Raw genomic sequence first — 20,530 nt, forward strand, 5'->3', positions numbered from 1 at the left:
TTTCAACTGGATCTTGGACTAAAAATCAGCAAGTGCTAAAGGTATGAGACGTTTGTCTGACCCCATCGCAAAGAAATTAGAGCTTTTTCTTTGCTCTTTTCTAAAAAGGAATGTTACAAAGTCGGCCCGCGGGAAGAAAATCAACTTTTAAACCAAAACAGATTTTCTTTTTGAACACTGATCAACAGCGGCTGATGAGTGGATCAGAGTATATGACACCGTTTTTTCGTACAAAAATTATTTCATGCGATGCATCATTTTGAAAATTTCATGAATGAACAACCTCGGTGTTGTTCATGACTTGGTCATCTTCACCATGAGGAGTTGGCATCTTTTCTAGTTGGTTTGATACCGAAAAATTTGATCTCACATCGACTATGGAGTGGAGCTGGCAATTAAAATAGGTTGTTAGAGCTCGTTCATCTTCTTGGTGTTAGAAACTTCTGCAAGTTAGTTTACTTTTTATTTGATCAAAAGAATTGGGAAGGATTTTAAAGACAAGGGAGGGGCTTAGTGTCAATTTGCTGTTATGCCTTGTCCATCTTTGCAATGAGGGGTTGGCATCTTTAGTAAGTTAATGTACCTGTTATTTGCTTCCAATACATTTAAGGGTAAAAATAGGGCATTATAGCACGGTTATCTTCTTGGTTCAGGGGCTTAAAACTCCTGCCAATTAGTTTACCTTTCATTGAATGAGAATAATTGGAAAAAGTCTTAAGACAAATAGGGAATTGTTGGTAACACTTGGCTCTTTTGCCTTGTTCTCCTTTGTGAAGGGAGTCAGCATCTTTTGTTGATTGGGGTACCTATTGTTTGCTTCCGATGCATTTGTGGGTATGAAAAATTCGGTTTCATCTCCGCTCCAGAGATGAACGTGCAAGTAAAAATAGGATATTATAGCAGATTCATCTTCTTGGCTTACGGAGTAGAAACTCATGGTAATCTGTTTACCTTTTATAAGGATTGGGGAAATTTTTAAAACAACGGAAAGACTTGTCAGTAACAATTGGCTCTTATGCCTTGATCATCTTTGTGACGAGGGTTTGGCATCTTTTGTTGGTTGGTGTACCTGTTATTTGCTTCCGATGCATTTGAGTTTCGATACAACAAATTCGGTTTCGTGTCTACAACAAATTCGGTTTTGTGTCTACTGCAGAGAAGGACATGCAAGTAGGAATAGGTTGTTAGAGCATAGTGATCTTACTGGTTGAGAGGTTGGAAACTTTTGCAAATTAGTTCACCCTTTATTTAATCAAAGGAATCGGGAAAATAAAAGACAAGTGAAAGATTTTTAATTAAGAATCAATTGTTGGGTCCTGGTCGTCTTCTGAGAATAAGGGGTCTAAATATTTCTGCTGACTGGTGCACCTTTCCTTGGTTTTTAATGGCGTTTATATATGATCCATACATTACCGTTAAGGCAAGGATATACTGAAGAAAACTGGCCCGTTGCTCTGGATTCTTGAATTATGAAGGCTTCTCTTAGAAGTTGCGACAACACCAATACGGGCAGCTAAAGCATAGGCCATTGCTAAAGAGTCTGAAGTAATAAAAATCCAAAAACGAGTCAAAAATGAAAATGAACAGCAAATACACGGGCGGTTAGAAAACATGCGAAAACGACAATTATAGCGTATCATAAATTAAAATGAAGATCACCAGCAACGTGTGGCACAAAACCAAGAACATACGCACAAAGATGCCATAATCTTAGTAAATGTTACGAACAAGTATCTGGGACGATCCAAAGATGCTTATATTCACTGTAGAGCCCTCAATTTTCCAGAGGAAAGGTTAGCAAACAAATATAATTCATTTGACTGCTTGCATGATTGAATTGCAATGTCACCACCTCAACATCCAAATGAATTGGTTTGCTTTTTTTTTAGGACGTTACTTGCTCACTGAAGAGTTTCATAAACTTATTTGAAACTTGAACTGATGCTTTTCTCTAGCTTCATTCAACGTAAGCGATGATCGAACCATAAATCCGAATATATTTAGCTTTAAAGTAGCGGGACAAATTTTTCACAAAACCAATTTAGCGGCATATTCGTCACAAACTGCTGAAGGTGAAGTTGAGCTACCTTCATATGGTCAACTTTACTTTTTAGACCTCAATGAAGCTGTTGAGGAACGCCTTGCACAACTTCTTAATTATCAGACCTCTCGGAACTCTTAATTAAACGGACCTCTCGTAATCTAATGAAACTCTTGAAAGAAATATTGAGAGACATAAACGACTATGCCAAAGGTTACGAAAAAATGCGAGAAGTGGAGGATGATGCAAATCAATTTTCTGCTTCATTGGGACAACAGCCTACAAACGTACAGCTCAATTTTGCTTTGCAAGATGGTGTAGATTATAGACGGTTTAACTCTCCTGCATGTAATGAAGTATGCGTTGTGCTTACTCTTGATGCTGACCATAGTTTTCCACCAAATGAAATGGTTGTAAAGCAACGTGGCAAAAATCTTGTCATTTATAAAAATACCGACCATCGTGTGGAGCCCTTTACCTACCCAATATTTTCTTAAACTGCAACTTCAGGATGGTGAAGGGGTATGCTACTTCAACTACCTTATGTAAGTCTTTCACATATAACATGGCCTGAATTAACGAGGTATTGTATCCGTTTTCGACCTGAACATGCGAAAAGCCTTTCTGTGCAAGCTGTAGCACACGACCTGTGTTGGATTAGTTTTAAAGCTTTGCATTTTGGTGGAAGTCTTTTTCAACAGTACCTCATTGATACCAATATTCGTGTTGAGCGTGATCGTATTGACTGGATAAAATGTAACTAGATAACTATTGCGAGTGAAAACTGCGTTGATGATACACTACTTCTTAAAGACTTAGCTTCGAAACAGGATACATTCATAGGTGAAAAAGTAATGCTACCATCATCATTCGTCGGATCAACACGCTACTTTGCTGAAGAATACGCCTTGGCTATTTGTTCGTCGCCTTGGACCCCCAGATTTCTTTATTATTGTGACTTGCAATCCTGATTGGCCTGAATTTAAAGAAGCAGATCGTCCCAATCTCATTATTCGAATTGTAAAACTGAAATTTGACAGTATTGATATGGGAATGATATTGATAAGGGATGGGACATATATTTGGAAAGGTTGCAGCATATGTGTATATTATTGAATTTCAAAAACGTAGAATACCCCATATGTATTTGCTATTGATCAGGAGTCCTTTTAATCGAATCCATTATTTCTTTAAAATTGATGATCTTATTTCAGCTAAAATTCTAATTCAAACGATCCGTTGTTAAGAGAATTAGTCTTAAGTGGATGATTCATAATCCGTGTGGGAATTCAAATCCAAATGCGATTTGTATGATTAATAAAAATAGAAAAATAAAAAATTGTTCCCACACATTGAGCAATAATTCCCAACCATTTACTTATTTTTTCCTACTCTCTCTGGTGAGAGAACGGTGAGAGAAATAAAATCTTGCAAAGAAATCTTAAAATACTCTTTCAATCAGCTCAAAGTAAGTACAACTAAATTTAAATCAGTGTTTCAAAGCAATTTGTTTCAGTGTTTCAATGCGTGGGAAGAAATAATGTACAAAAATTGTATGATTAAACTAAAGCGCCGCTTTGGTTTTCCGAAGCAGCGCCATTCAGTCACATCTCTATCAGGTTCTGAAAAAGCAAAGTATCGACGTCGTTACGATCTCAAATAAGACTAAACGAATAGAGAATATTTATATGACCCTCCTTCCTCCTTCATTTTTACTCCTCCATACCTCCTTCAACATTTATCTGAAGCCTCATAAAAAATAACCAGTTTGTTCATTAAAATGTAATTTTTCTTAGGAATCTACCCTACCCCTACCTAAACAATGACTCACCCCCTCTCATTATAGCTGATACACAATTAAAAATCACCAAATGTAGCCCAATTTCATTACAAATAAAAGGAATCAACTTGGTTGAATCCAGTACTGCCATACTGTGGCTTTACTTTCTTTGCAACTAGGAAGTCTAAAATATAGTTATTGATACTTTTAAATCAATTGGCTTCTCAGAATTTTAAATTGATTGCAAATTTGTCCTCATTGGGGTAAAATAAATATAAATAAAGTAAAATAAAATAAATAAATTTTTTCTTCGAAAGATAGGGGCTCCACTTGTATTGCTGCTGCCAGTTAAAGCTAAGAAAGTTCATTTAGAAAACCTGCCATAAAATATCATCCTTTTTTATAATTTAGGGCAGGATGGGGGGACTGGAGGTTGAAGCCAAACCTCTTGACGTTGGAGGTTGAACCAACTTGTCCTCGCTCTTTTTTTCCGCTTGGAGAGCAAAAAATACGAGTGCAAATTAGCATGCACATTTTTGGCGTGTTTGAATATCTATAGAGGCCTTGAGAGTTCAAATGCCAAGCTGCATACAGGGGCCTAGACATTCTCTTTGGCAAAATCCACCCGCAGAAAATCTCCCTCGCGGAAAATTTCCCCCTTGGTGGGGAATTCCTCACAGAAAATTCGCCCTCATTTCCCCAAATGCATCTGATAAGAATTTTGAGATAGCCATTTTGTTCAAAATAGTCCAAAGGTCAAATAACCAAACCTCCGGATTCAAAACACTCTCCAGCCCTGGGGCAAGGGCTGTTAGCTGTACAAGTTGTTCATTGTTAAAATATAGGGGTTTTTTTTATGAGACAATTTCCCAGGGGAATTTTCCGCGGGGGGAAGAGTTCCCAGGCCAAATCCTGGGATTTCCCAAGGGGAATTTCCCAGGGAGGAATCTTCCAATGGGGGAATTTTCCAGGGGAGAAAACGCCAGCTCCCCAGAAATAGGCCCAACGGGAAAAGATGCAAAAAACGGAAGTCCATTTTCAGTTTTTCCATTTCCATATAAAATTGATTGCCTGTATAACATATTACTTTTTGAACTGCCTTAGTTGAAAACAGGAACACTAATTAGGAGGGGTGGGGTACAATCGTCTTCTCCCAGATTTTCAAAAGTGTCACTTTTTTATATTCTTATTAAAAAGGGAAAAAACATAAATGTCACCCCCTCGTTAGATATTGAACCATATCTTTTGTATATTAAGTGATTTTATTTATTTTACATTTACTGTTTGTGTAATCATTCAGATTGGTTATTTGTCAGACGCTATGAGTGTTTTATCTCATGAGTAAATCATTCTAACTCTGTTTTCTGTGAAGTTTAGCTCCGTAGCTCCAGTATTTTTATTGGGGGGGGGGGAGAGGGGTGTACATCCAAAGAGTTAAGGGGCAATGGCTATCATTTTTCTCATAATTTTTAGGGGGCAACTGCCCCCCCAGATGACACCACAGATTTAATGTTTGGCCAGTTGTGTCAATGGGAGGGGGGATGTGCCCCCTTGTAATTTTTGTACTTCCTGCCTAGATTTGAAGAATATCTCTGTTTCTTTCGAGGACGGTGTCATTAAAAATACTATTTTTCTGGTATTTCCAGTGAAAAACAACAAGTTTCCCCCTCGCAGATTTCAGGAAATACACCCCCCCCCAATTTTTCATGAGTTGACGTCATTGTTTTAAACTGTTATTGATTAAAAAATTCCTCTATTTTGTAGCTACGAGTAAACGTACCCAGGATTCCCCCCCTCCCCCCTTAATACGGCCTTGGCTATGAGGGAAGGTTTACATCCATGGTTACGGTTAGGGGTAATGCAGCATCTTCAACAATTTAAAAAAATATATAAAGAAGTGCCTGAAGCCGTGTCTGAAAATTATATCTAGTTATGATTAATCCTATGAGTTTTGCCTGAGTCAGAGTACGCCTATGCAGGTGTAAATTACGCAATTACTGATAGCGTTGAAATTAGATCAGGTGACGTATTTGATAATTTTGGTATTTTCGCCAACTTCCTTAGTAGGTTCTCGTCAATTAAAGAGTCAAGTCACATTTTTGTTGGAAAGAAATTCAGCTTTCATAGTAAGGTTTTAAACTAATTTTAATGTAAAAATAGTTGTGGTAAGGCACATTGGATATACTTAGGTAATGCAAAGAGATTTAACCACCCAAAATATTCAGAATTAAGGCTGTAACGTGCACCCTGGTGAAAGGCCTTTTTTAGCCACGATTTTCTGTATGTTCACCTTTTTTTGTGTGCGTGTAACAAATTTTCTGTAAAATTCTAGTTAATTGACTTTTTGCTATCTCGGAAAGACATAAGGTTAGGAAAATGAAACTTTCAGGGATGGGTCTACAGGCTCAAGTATATCCCGGGAAGGTATTTTAAATACCCACCCCCACTCCTTCTCCCTCTAGATGGCCCTGAAATTTGCCTACATGACAGGTCTATACCTATTGAAATTTTGACAAAACAACATTTTACCTTAATTTTCGGGTTACTAGTTGCCTTTTCTCTGCCTTTAGTTCTGAAAATATAATTCCTGTTATTTGAGTAAAATTTTGAGCCATATCAATGTTTTTTTTTGGTAAAATTCTAGTCAATTGACTTCTTACTATCTCAGTAAGGGTTTAGGTTGGGAAAATGAAACTTTCAGGAATGAATCTACAGACTAAAGTATGTCCCGGGAAGGTTCCACTCCACATATCAATGTTTTTTTTTGGTAAAATTCTAGTCAATTGACTTCTTGCTATCTCAGTAAGGGTGTAGGTTGGGAAAATGAAACTTTCAGGAATGAATCTACAGACTAAAGTATGTCCCGGGAAGGTATTTTGAAGCAACTATCTCCACTCCTTCTCCGTCTATAGGGCCCTGACCTTTCATGACCTTTAAAAAATATGTGTGCTGTTTTTTTTTTTAACTAGAATTTTACCAAGATGTCCTTTTTACAATCTTGAAAGTTAGCATAACGAAAAAAAAACATTTTTCAATGAGGAACCACCCAAAAAAGGTATTTTTCAATAGGCTAACAAGGGCAAGGGGACCTCGCTCATTTGACACCACTGTTCCCAACTTTTCCTTTTTGGTTTAGCCAAGGCCGTATCCAGGAGGGATTATTGGGTTTGAATACCCCCACCCCCCGAAATTTTTCTCGACTCGTAAAACGTAATAAAATGTAGGCTATATAAATTTTTGGTACTTGTGTATTAGTACATCCTCAAGCATTACACTTAGGTTAGATCTCAGAAAACCGGTTTCATAGCTACACGTATCATATTAGGGGGAAGGTTAGATTAAAGGCGAAGTAGTTTTTTGGAAACGGAAAAAATACTCGTTACATAAAAAATCACAGGCAAAATAGATTTTTACTATGGGGGGACATCGACGAAGGCTCTGTACCTATGAGGGACTTTAACGAACCATTTAGCAGAGCTAGCATATCTTGAACATTCTTGGCCGATTGTAAGTTTAGCTGAAAATTTCAGTATGACCTTGATTAAACTTTGTATATTAAAATCCAAGCCATAAACCTAGATCTAGCAGAGCTAAGCCTGACATTAGATCCGCCCGTGTCTCCAGAGCAGAGGCGGCGCTAGATCTTTAAGTAAAATATGATCTTTATTTTACTTTCTGTGTTATCGAGGATGGCCATTAGATATTTAGCCGAAATATTCAATTTTGTTTTCTTCATCTTTTTTTAACCTTATTGTATTATCTTCTTTTTTGATTGTATGATGGAAATGCATTTCGTCACTATTTACTAAATTTAAGTGAAGGAGAAATGAGTTGTCTTTTGTAAACAAAAAACAAGAAAAAAAGATAAAATGACATGTATTGAAAAGTCTTTCATTTTCAAACTGAAACGGTAGATATTGTACCAAGTGAATAACAGGCAAGAGCGCAAGAACCTGAGAGGTTGCCAACTTCCACGTACTCCAGGTAGCGCGTGCCAAAGGTCGCAAGAGTGTGCAATGCTTGGCGGAACTGTGCCAAGTACTGCGGGGAATATACCAAGCGTTGCGGAACTGTGTGGTACACGTGACGCTCTGAAAAGTACACCAAGTGGTGGAAAGGGAATGGCCCCTTGCTAGAATCCGGATTATGTAGGTATCGCTTCAGTAGACCCAAACATTTTAATTTTCTATTTTATGTTTTAAATTATTGTCTTTTCAGATTCAACATGCCGTTTACCTGTTCTGACATTTGCAAACTTATATTTGCTGTAATATTTCCACCTATTGGAGTATTCTTAGAACGAGGCTGCCATGTTGACGTGATTATCAATATTGCACTTACGGTTCTTGGATTTATACCTGGCATCATTCACGCCATTTATATCATTTGTAAATATTAGGCGAATTACCCAGTCTAGTAAGTACCGGCATGATTTTTAACATTTATATAGTATATTACAAAATAGTAACGACAAAAAATATTTTCTCGTCTATTGACGCTCAATCGAGCATCTTAGTCTGGAAACTCAGATAATTCAAGTGAGAGATGAAAGGAATTTTATGAATTGTTAATAACATGCTCTTAGAATGTAAGAATTTAGATTTGTTTAAGCTTATATTTAGATAGGTTTAGGCTTAATTCAACTTAAATTTAAAACTAAATTTAATTAAACCTAAATTTGAAAGCACAGAAAGGAGCTTCAATAAAATCCTGTGTTTGAAATTCGTAACAATTGAAATACGAAGGACAGCGAAAATGAAGTATGACTATTGAATTGGTTAAGCGGAAGCATACGCTACTACTACTACTACTAACAACAACTCACTACATCACCAAACCGCCTGAGGCCAAAACAGCTGCACAAGCTCCGCCTCCATCCCAATCTATTCAAGGCCTCCCTCTTTACACCCTCCTAAGATGTTCCCATTTCCTTTAAACTTTTCCTTGCGACATACTCCCACCGTACTCGGGGACAAAATTCTTTTCGTTTGGCCCTAGACGGTTGGCCCACAAGGGCGATCTTGGGCATTCTGTTATCCTTCATCATCAGAACGTGTCTTAGCCATCTAAATCTTTCTCTCATTATAGCCATAGAAAGTGGGATTAAACCACTTTTTTATTTCAGCTTACTTTTTGAGATAAGGTCTAGTCAGTCGATTACCCAAAATAATCTGTTGGCAATTCCTCTGGAAAATATCCAGCAAACCCTCCTCCATTTTTTGAATGCCCACGCTTCAGAGCTATACTCGACCACTGTCATCACTGAAGCTTCCAGTATTCTAATCTTGGTTTGCAAACCTATCTTCGTATTCTTCGAAACTTTGTTAACTGTAAAAAAAAAATCACCCTGGGCCTTGGTTATTTTACTCTTAACACCATCACTGCACCCACCGTCTTTACTAATAAGCCTAATGCTGCCTAGATAAGTCCACTTGATCGATCTTATCAGTACCTAAAATGACCTCTTCATCTTCGCTTTCCTCGTCTTAATGACCTAGTCTTCTTAACATTAATTTTCAAAGCTATTCTTGCACCGTGATTTCGCAAAACCTCTAAAAATTCATTCATTTTGATCAAACTTTCATCTAGGCTGCTTAAATCATTAACAAAAACTAAGTCTGGGAAAATTTTACTTCTCAAATTGATTCCGTGATCCCCATTGCCTTTGTTGTGCTTTTTAAGAAAGTCTGTCAAAATGATCCATCTCAGTAGGGATGGAACGCAACCCTAAATAACGCCTGATTTAATACGAAACCAGCTACTACCTCAAATCCTACAAAAATCGAAGCAATTTTAACACATATACAAGCATATAACCATAATTAGAGAAACAAGGAATTCAATTTTTAGCGAAGAAACCTTATACGATTGTTTACTTTTTGGTAGCAGCAGGTGCCAAATTGAAGAAAAGGAACGCGAGGAAAAAATCAATAAAAATCGGCGAAATTTAGGTAAATACATGTAACACCAAATATGTTAAGAAGGTACAGCTTTCCTTTAAAGGTTATATGTAGCTGTCTTTGGAAATATACGTATAATTAGCATTTCAATTTCGTTTCAAAATCTTACTCAAATATTAGTTTTGCTTATTTACTTATAAAACTTATAAATTACTTAATAATTTTATTATTAGTTACTTATTTATTATACTTATTACTTTACTTATTAATTTTATTATTAGTTACTTATTAATTATACTTATAACTTTACTTATTAATTTTAAAACTAATTAGTTTTGCTTATTTACTTATAAAACTTATAAAATACTTATTAATTATACTTATTACGGTACTTTTCTTATTGTTTATAAAACTAATTCGTTTTACTTATTTACTTATAAAATTTAGAAATTACTTATTAATTTTACTATTGATTACTTATTAACTATACTTATTACTTTACTTATTAATTATAAACCAATTAGTTTTGCTATATACTTACAGAACATATAAATTACTTACTAATTTTACTATTCGTTACTTAACTTATTACTTTACTTATTAATCATAAGACTAACTAGTTTTGCTTATTGACATATAAAACTTATAAATTACCTATTAATTTTATTATTAATTACTTATCTATTTAAACTTATTACTTTACTCATTAATCATAAAACTAATTAGTTTTACTAATTAGTTTTACTAAATTTACTTATTAATTTTAATATCAGTTATTTATTAATTATACTTATTACTTTATTTATTAATTATAAAACTAATTAGTTTTGCTTATTTACTTCCATGTTTCAACAAGGCAACGCTGACGAAGATATGGTACAGCCCTAAAACACTCTTAATTTTAAACGACAAAATTAAATTTTTTAGAAAATCTCCTTTTTCAGGAGTGGTTAAACCTAAGATTGGTCCAGGTGGGGCGGGGGGGTTGTCAAAAAATATTTTTATTTTGCGTCCTTGGAACTTTATGCATTGATTAAATGAATATACGGATGCAGGCTGCATTATGCAGTAGTGCTATCTTTTCTTAATAAGTTCTTTTATGACGAATTGTCTGAAGAAACTTCGAAGTACCAGGTTATCAATACTTAAGCTAAAGTTTGAGGGAGTTGATATTTTCGCCATTCTCCATAATGGCTGTTACGCAATTATACATTGCTGTACATAATTCTGTCAAGCCTCAAATGAACCAATTTAGTGAAGCTTTAAATTGAAGCTACTGCAAATGAAATAATTTAGCTAACTTTAATGTCTATATTAAATGTCTATTTAATCGTTTATTTTGTGTGGACTACGCGTATCTTTAGTATCGAATGCGTGACGGTGCGAAATTACTGCCTGTGAATCTGGGAAGCTCAATATATGAGTTTTCGAGAATTTCAAATCGAAGCCTCATCTTAAAAGATTTAATCGATAGGTTTTCTGCCCTTTTTGGGGTAAAATTGCTATTTAGTGCCACAAAGTGGTAGAAAGTGCCACTTTTTGTGGTGTTAAGTGGACACTAGAACTTTTAATTTCCTTTTGAATAATTTTAGATTTTCTGCTGCCATTGGCTTGACACAATCACCTCTAAAAAAAGAAACAGCAAACAAATGAACAAGAATCCATTATCATTTTCTTGACTTAAAGTCCGGGAATTTTGCATATTTAGAATCACCGTAAAACCCAAATATTCGGATGAATATATTATTATCAAAAATTGGGTTTCTTTATTTGAGTTTCAGTGTCTATTAGCACGAGTAACTCCTTACCTACAGTTCGTTGCCACGAAATTTTGAAAGGAAACATTTAAATGTTCAGACATATGTATATGTTCCTTGAACCTACGATTAAATTTACATGGACGGTTAATAGAGTCGTGTTTACCAGTGCATATTATTTTGATAAAGGCAAATACAGCTTTATACACCGCAATACTTAAGATTGGGAAACGATTAGGTCATAGTTATTTGTATTCTTATCATGATTGCGCATTTTAAGGTCTTTCCAAACTGCTATCCTTTGTTATTTACATTTTTATATATTTATGATTATTTGTATAATTATTATTAAGTATTTATTATTAATTATTATATGTTAATAATGATTATTATCATCATTATTACTGTTTATTATTGTAGTTATATATATATACTAGCTGTTGGGGTGGCGCTTCGCGCCACCCCAACACCTAGTTGGTGGGGGCGCTTCGCGCCCCCCCCCAAGCCCCCCCGCGCGCGTAAGTCATTACGCGCCATAATAGTTACGCGCCATTGTAGTTGTGTCCCTATGTCCCACCTGTGAATATAGATAGATATATATATATGGTTTTAACTACGTAAAACTTGCGAATATACAACATTCTTTGCTGTCCCATTGTCTTTGCATATAAATAGATTGTCCCCCCGGTGTCCCCGTTGTAGTTGTGTCCCTGTGTCCCGGTCGTCATTTATATTCCCTGTGTCCCGGGTCCCGGTCGTCATTTGTATCCCGGTGTCCCGGTCTGTATATACATTCGTTTTTTAGTTTTGTTTTTCTCCTTTATTTTTTTCCTTTTTTTTTCTTTTTTAGCTTATTTAGATTTTTAGATTTTTTAGTTTTTTTATTAGTTTTTAGTTTTTTTTTCTTTTTAGTTTTTTTGTCCCGGTCGTCATTTATATCCCCCTGTTTCCCCCAGTGTCCCCGTTGTAGTTGTGTCCCTGTGTCCCGGTCGTCATTTATATTCCCTGTGTCCCGGTCGTCATTTGTATCCCGGTGTACCGGTCTGTATATACATTCGTTTTTTAGTTTTGTTTTTCTCCTTTATTTTTTTCCTTTTTTTTTCTTTTTTAGTTTATTTAGATTTTTAGATTTTTTAGTTTTTTTATTAGTTTTTAGTTTTTTTTTCTTTTTAGTTTTTTTGTAGTTTTTACCTTCTTTTTAGTTTTGTTAATTTTTTTTTTTACTTGTGTCCTGGTCGTCATTTATACTCCCTGTGTCCCGGTGCTTTGTTGATTGCTAATCGAACATTCCTTTTGTCCTGGTCGCTTTCTCTTTGAGTGTCGTCATTTATTTTTTTCTTTTTTAGTTCATTTAGTTTTTACCTTTTTTAGTTTTTTTTAGTTTTTAGTTTTTTTAGTTTTTTACCTTTTTTTAGTTTTTTTAGTTTTTTTAGTTTTTTAGCTTTTTTATTTTTTTTATTAGTTTTTAGTTTTTTTGTAGTTTTTGCCTTTTTTTTAGTTTTTTTAGTTTTTTAGCTTTTTTATTAGTTTTTAGTTTTTTTTGTAGTTTTTGCCTTTTTTTAGTTTTTTTAGTTTTTTAGCTTTTTTATTTTTTTTATTAGTTTTTAGTTTTTTTTGTAGTTTTTGCCACCCCAACACCTAGTTGGTGGGGGCGCTTCGCGCCCCCCCCAAGCCCCCCCGCGCGCGTAAGTCGTTACGCGCCATAATAGTTACGCGCCATTGTAGTTGTGTCCCTATGTCCCACCTGTGAATATAGATAGATATATATATATGGTTTTAACTACGTAAAACTTGCGAATATACAACATTCTTTGCTGTCCCATTGTCTTTGCATATAAATAGATTGTCAGGTTTACCGACTCTTGAACATGCAACATATAATGGTCCATGGGAAAACAATCTGTATTCAGATCTATACCTCATGATTCTAATGATTGCCCTTGAGCTTTGTTGATGGTGATTGCTAATCGACCATTCCCTGTCCCGGTGTCCCGGTCGTCATTTACATCCCCCTGTTTCCCCCGGTGTCCCCGTTGTAGTTGTGTCCCTGTGTCCCGGTCGTCATTTATATTCCCTGTGTCCCGGGTCCCGGTCGTCATTTGTATCCCGGTGTCCCGGTCTGTATATACATTCGTTTTTTAGTTTATTTTTTCTCCTTTATTTTTTTCCTTTTTTTTTCTTTTTTAGCTTATTTAGATTTTTAGATTTTTTAGTTTTTTTATTAGTTTTTAGTTTTTTTTTCTTTTTAGTTTTTTTGTCCCGGTCGTCATTTATATCCCCCTGTTTCCCCCGGTGTCCCCGTTGTAGTTGTGTCCCTGTGTCCCGGTCGTCATTTATATTCCCTGTGTCCCGGTCGTCATTTGTATCCCGGTGTACCGGTCTGTATATACATTCGTTTTTTAGTTTTGTTTTTCTCCTTTATTTTTTTCCTTTTTTTTTCTTTTTTAGTTTATTTAGATTTTTAGATTTTTTAGTTTTTTTTATTAGTTTTTAGTTTTTTTTTCTTTTTAGTTTTTTTGTAGTTTTTACCTTCTTTTTAGTTTTGTTAATTTTTTTTTTTTACTTGTGTCCTGGTCGTCATTTATACTCCCTGTGTCCCGGTGCTTTGTTGATTGCTAATCGAACATTCCTTTTGTCCTGGTCGCTTTCTCTTTGAGTGTCGTCATTTATTTTTTTCTTTTTTAGTTCTTTTAGTTTTTACCTTTTTTAGTTTTTTTTAGTTTTTAGTTTTTTTAGTTTTTTACCTTTTTTTAGTTTTTTTAGTTTTTTTAGTTTTTTAGCTTTTTTATTTTTTTTATTAGTTTTTAGTTTTTTGTAGTTTTTGCCTTTTTTTTAGTTTTTTTAGTTTTTTAGCTTTTTTATTAGTTTTTAGTTTTTTTGTAGTTTTTGCCTTTTTTTAGTTTTTTTAGTTTTTTAGCTTTTTTATTTTTTTTATTAGTTTTTAGTTTTTTTTGTAGTTTTTGCCTTTTTTTAGTTTTTTCAGTTTTGACGTCACCTGATCCAGTTTTTTCAGGTGACGTCACCTGATCCACGATCCACAGATCCACAGACAACTTATTTTTATATATATAGATAGTTTTTTTTTTTTTACTTATGTCCTGGTCGTCATTTATACTCCCTGTGTCCCGGTGCTTTGTTGATTGCTAATCGAACATTCCTTTTGTCCTGGTCGCTTTCTCTTTGAGTGTCGTCATTTATTAGTTTTTTCCTTTTTTTTTTTTTAGTTTTTTATTGGTTTTTACCTTTATTTTAGCTTATTTTTCAGTTTTTTCCTTTTTTTTAGTTTTTTTTTATTTTTTATTTTTTTTAGTTTTTTACCTTTTTTTAGTTTTTTTAGTTTTTTTAGTTTTTTAGCTTTTTTACTTTTTTTATTAGTTTTTAGTTTTTTTTGTAGTTTTTGCCTTTTTTTAGTTTTTTCAGTTTTTTTTTTAGTTTTTTATTGGTTTTTACCTTTATAGTTTTTTAGTTTTTTAGCTTTTTTATTTTTTTTATTAGTTTTTAGTTTTTTTTGTAGTTTTTGCCTTTTTTTAGTTTTTTCAGTTTTGACGTCACCTGATCCAGTTTTTTCAGGTGACGTCACCTGACACATCCATCCATCCACAGACAACTTATTTTTATATATATAGATATATATATATATATATATAAATATATATATATATATATATATATATATATATATATATATATATATATATATATATATATATATATATATATAAATATATATATATATATATATATATATATATATATATATATCTATATATATAAAAATAAGTTGTCTGTGGATGGATGGATGGATGTGTCAGGTGACGTCACCTGAAAAAACTGGATCAGGTGACGTCAAAACTGAAAAAACTAAAAAAAGGCAAAAAACTACAAAAAAAACTAAAAACTAATAAAAAAAATAAAAAAGCTAAAAAACTAAAAAAACTATAAAGGTAAAAACCAATAAAAAACTAAAAAAAAAACTGAAAAAACTAAAAAAAGGCAAAAACTACAAAAAAAAACTAAAAACTAATAAAAAAAGTAAAAAAGCTAAAAAACTAAAAAAACTAAAAAAACTAAAAAAAGGTAAAAAACTAAAAAAAATAAAAAATAAAAAAAAACTAAAAAAAGGAAAAAACTGAAAAATAAGCTAAAATAAAGGTAAAAACCAATAAAAAACTAAAAAGAAAAAAAGGAAAAAACTAATAAATGACGACACTCAAAGAGAAAGCGACCAGGACAAAAGGAATGTTCGATTAGCAATCAACAAAGCACCGGGACACAGGGAGTATAAATGACGACCAGGACATAAGTAAAAAAAAAAAACTATCTATATATATAAAAATAAGTTGTCAAACTAAAAAAAGGCAAAAACTACAAAAAAAACTAAAAACTAATAAAAAAGCTAAAAAACTAAAAAAACTAAAAAAAAAGGCAAAAACTACAAAAAAAACTAAAAACTAATAAAAAAATAAAAAAGCTAAAAAACTAAAAAAACTAAAAAAACTAAAAAAAGGTAAAAAACTAAAAAAACTAAAAACTAAAAAAAACTAAAAAAAAGGAAAAAACTGAAAAATAAGCTAAAATAAAGGTAAAAACCAATAAAAAACTAAAAAAAAAACTGAAAAAACTAAAAAAAGGCAAAAACTACAAAAAAACTAAAAACTAATAAAAAAAGTAAAAAAGCTAAAAAACTAAAAAAACTAAAAAAACTAAAAAAAGGTAAAAAACTAAAAAAAGGTAAAAAACTAAAAAAAATAAAAAATAAAAAAAAACCAAAAAAAAGAAAAAAATGAAAAATAAGCTAACATAAAGGTAAAAACCAATAAAAACTAAAAAGAAAAAAAGGAAAAAACTAAAAAAAATTTTCATCTAAAAAACTAAAAAAAACTAAAAAAGGTAAAAACTAAAAGAACTAAAAAAGAAAAAAAATAAATGACGACACTCAAAGAGAAAGCGACCAGGACAAAAGGAATGTTCGATTAGCAATCAACAAAGCACCGGGACATAGGGAGTATAAATGACGACCAGGACATAAGTAAAAAAAAAATTAACAAAACTAAAAAGAAGGTAAAAACTACAAAAAAACTAAAAAGAAAAAAAAACTAAAAACTAATAAAAAAACTAAAAAATCTAAAAATCTAAATAAACTAAAAAAGAAAAAAAAAGGAAAAAAATAAAGGAGAAAAACAAAACTAAAAAACGAATGTATATACAGACCGGTACACCGGGATACAAATGACGACCGGGACACAGGGAATATAAATGACGACCGGGACACAGGGACACAACTACAACGGGGACACCGGGGGAAACAGGGGGATATAAATGACGACCGGGACAAAAAAACTAAAAAGAAAAAAAACTAAAAACTAATAAAAAAACTAAAAAATCTAAAAATCTAAATAAGCTAAAAAAGAAAAAAAAGGAAAAAAATAAAGGAGAAAAACAAAACTAAAAAACGAATGTATATACAGACCGGGACACCGGGATACAAATGACGACCGGGACACAGGGAATATAAATGACGACCGGGACACAGGGACACAACTACAACGGGGACACCGGAGGAAACAGGGGGATGTAAATGACGACCGGGACACCGGGACAGGGAATGGTCGATTAGCAATCACCATCAACAAAGCTCAAGGGCAATCATTAGAATCATGAGGTATAGATCTGAATACAGATTGTTTTCCCATGGACCATTATATGTTGCATGTTCAAGAGTCGGTAAACCTGACAATCTATTTATATGCAAAGACAATGGGACAGCAAAGAATGTTGTATATTCGCAAGTTTTACGTAGTTAAAACCATATATATATATATATCTATCTATATTCACAGGTGGGACATAGGGACACAACTACAATGGCGCGTAACTATTATGGCGCGTAACGACTTACGCGCGCGGGGGGGCTTGGGGGGGGCGCGAAGCGCCCCCACCAACTAGGTGTTGGGGTGGCGCGAAGCGCCACCCCAACAGCTAGTATATATATATATATATATATATATATATATATATATATATACTAGCTGTTGGGGTGGCGCTTCGCGCCCAAACCACCCCAAGCCCCCCCGCGCGCGTAAGTCGTTACGTGCCATATTAGTTACGCGGCATTGTAGTTGTGTCCCTGTGTCCCACCTGTGAATAGAGGTATATATAATTCCCTGTATCCCGGTCGTCATTTGTGTCCCGTTGTCCCGGTATGTAATTTCATCAGTTGACAAAAATAACGTCAGTCGACAAACAACTTCATGACGCATACAGCTCAATCCTTAAAATGACGTCAGTCGACAAACATGACGTCAGTCGACACACAAACATGATGTCACTCGACGCACACACACACACAAACACACACAGACAACTTATTTTTATATAAATAGAAGATATATATATATATATATATATATATATATATATATATATATATATATATATATATATATATATATATATATATATATATATATATATATATATATATATATATATATATGCGCTTAGCGCCACCCCAACACCTAGTTTGTGGGGCGCTTCGCGCCCCCCAAGACCCCCCCCCCGCGCGCGTAAGTCGTTACGCGCCATAGTAGTTACGCGCCATTGTAGTTGTGTCCCTGTGTCCCAACTGTGAATAGAGATAGATATAAATATATGTTTTTAACTACGTAAAACATGCGAATATACAACATTCTTCGCTGTCCCATTGTCTGTGCATATAAATAGAATGTCAGGTTTACTGACTCTTGAACATGCAACATATAATTGTCCATGGGAAAAACGATCCGTATTCAGATCTATACTTCATTATTCTAATGATGTGTCCCTGTGTCCCGGTCGTCATTTATATTCCCTGTGTCCCTGTCGTCATTTGTGTCCCGGTGTCCCAGTTTGTAATTTCTCTTTGAGTGTCCCGGTCGTCATTTATATTCCCTGTGTCCCGGTCGTCATTTGTGTCCCGGTGTCCCGGTCTGTAATTTCTATTCGAACAATCCCTGTGTCCCGGTCGTCATTTATATATCCCGCCTGTGCCCCCGGCGTCCCCCTTGTTGTTGTGTCCCTGTGTCCCGGTCGTCATTTATATTCCCTGTGTCCCTGTCGTCATTTGTGTCCCGGTGTCCCAGTTTGTAATTTCTCTTTGAGTGTCCCGGTCGTCATTTATATTCCCTGTGTCCCGGTCGTCATTTGTGTCCCGGTGTCCCGGTCTGTAATTTCTATTCGAACAATCCCTGTGTCCCGGTCGTCATTTATATATCCCGCCTGTGCCCCCGGCGTCCCCCTTGTAGTTGTGTCCCTGTGTCCCGGTCGTCATTTATATTCCCTGTGTCCCGGTCGTGATTTGTGTCCGGGTGTCCCAGTCTGTAATTTCTCTTTGAGTTTCCCGGTCGTCATTTATATTCCCTCTGTCTCGGTCGTCATTTGTGTCCCGGTCTGTAATTTCTCTTTGAGTGCTTTTTCTCTTTAGTTTTTTTTAGTTTTTTACCTTTTTTCTTTTTTCAGTTTTCTTTTTCTTCTTTATTTTTCAGCGTCACTATGAAGTACATATCGCCGAACCTTTGTTTTTTTTTTAACTTAAATCTGGTAGGCATTGATGACCTTATCCAAGTCAAAATCCCAAACCCAATCATCATCGCTATCATTTTCAGTTTTGATATGTTTTGACTCTCGCTGTCCAGGTGGATTTTCATCTAACTGCGCGGTTTTGCGTTCTTTAGCCGCAAGCCTGTTTTCTTGCTGTTCTTGTGATTCTTCGGCACGCTTTCTTTTCTTACTTTCTCTATCAGCCGCAAGCCTGTTTTCTTGCTGTTCTTGTGATTCCTCGGCACGCTTTCTTTTCTTACTTTCTCTATCAACAGCAAGTTTTTTGGCATAGACTCTTTGAGCAGCTTCCTCGGCTGTTGCCATTGTAGGTTCTTCAGTCATTTTACAATTAAACATTTTTCCGTGAACGAATGTCTTAAATACCTTTAATGACGTAATCGTCATAACAAACCTGACGACAACTAACTTCATGACGTCAGTCGACACACATACATGACGTCACTCGACAGACACACACACACACACACAGACAACTTATTTATATATATATATATATATGTTTCCGGTTATAATTTTGTAATTTGGCTAACTGAGCATAAACCTAATAAACAAAAAGCAGTAAATCTTTCCTCTTTTTCAGGGCCAATGTTTTCGAAGTTCTTACCTGCCACCTTCATTTCCTAGGATATGTGGAATTTTGTGACGTTGCCCCAGATCCGTTTTCTTTTTTACTTTTTTATAAGCTGTAAATTTGTGTTGACATGAGTAAATAGATTTGTTGAAGTCTGTTTCTTTACAAACGGTCGTGAATTCAGGATATTTCCCATATTTTATTTATCAAAGTCCTTTGGTAGAAATTAAAGGCAGAATCCCATTTTATCCATAATAGTTGAGTTAAAGAAAAATTTAAAGAACGGTTGAAAAAAACACATTTTCTAAAGTATAGAAAAAAATCTGATTTCAGATTTTGTTTTATTTCAAATAAATAAGGAAAGGTTAAAAAAGCTACATTTCTCTGAAGAACAAACATAGAATTGGTTTCAGATTTTTTTTTCTTTATTATCAAATAAATCTCTATTTATAAATTTTTAAAGAAAAATTTTAAAAACTGAGTTTTAGTAAATTATTCAAATAGACTGTGTTTAGGAAATTTTAACTCTCACTACATTGCAGTGCTAAGCGCAAAAGAAAGGTCTCGTAAAGTTCTTAAATTTAGCAACAGAACTTCAAAGATTACTTCTACGGTGACTTATGCTCCAGAATGTTTTTCTAGGGGGGGATAAATTCGAACGACAATTAATCTGACGACTATGGTGGAAAAATCGCTAGAAACTTGATGTTTTAGTAGACATGGACTCAACTCCCTCTGTGTATGAAATTGCACCTACAACAGCCTCTTCTCAACAGCCTATTCTTGCTTCCTATTTTGTAGGCTATTACTAAATTGAGGATTTTCTTTAGTTTCTATATTGCTTATATATATTATATATTTATTGTTAGTTATCAACAATAA

At 34.2% G+C, this 20,530-nt stretch overlaps 1 long non-coding RNA gene across 1 annotated transcript; it reads left to right on the forward strand.

The window, feature by feature from the left end:
- The first annotated feature begins 5,859 nt into the window (after positions 1–5,859).
- On the forward strand, positions 5,860–19,800 carry LOC136043828 (uncharacterized). The gene is made up of 3 exons (XR_010621738.1): positions 5,860–5,947; positions 8,040–8,237; positions 19,658–19,800. It is a non-coding gene; the product is annotated as an uncharacterized LOC136043828 (long non-coding RNA).
- Positions 19,801–20,530: the final 730 nt, after the last annotated feature.

This window comes from Artemia franciscana, chromosome 2 (assembly GCF_032884065.1).
Source record: "Artemia franciscana chromosome 2, ASM3288406v1, whole genome shotgun sequence".
Lineage (NCBI taxonomy): Eukaryota > Metazoa > Arthropoda > Branchiopoda > Anostraca > Artemiidae > Artemia > Artemia franciscana.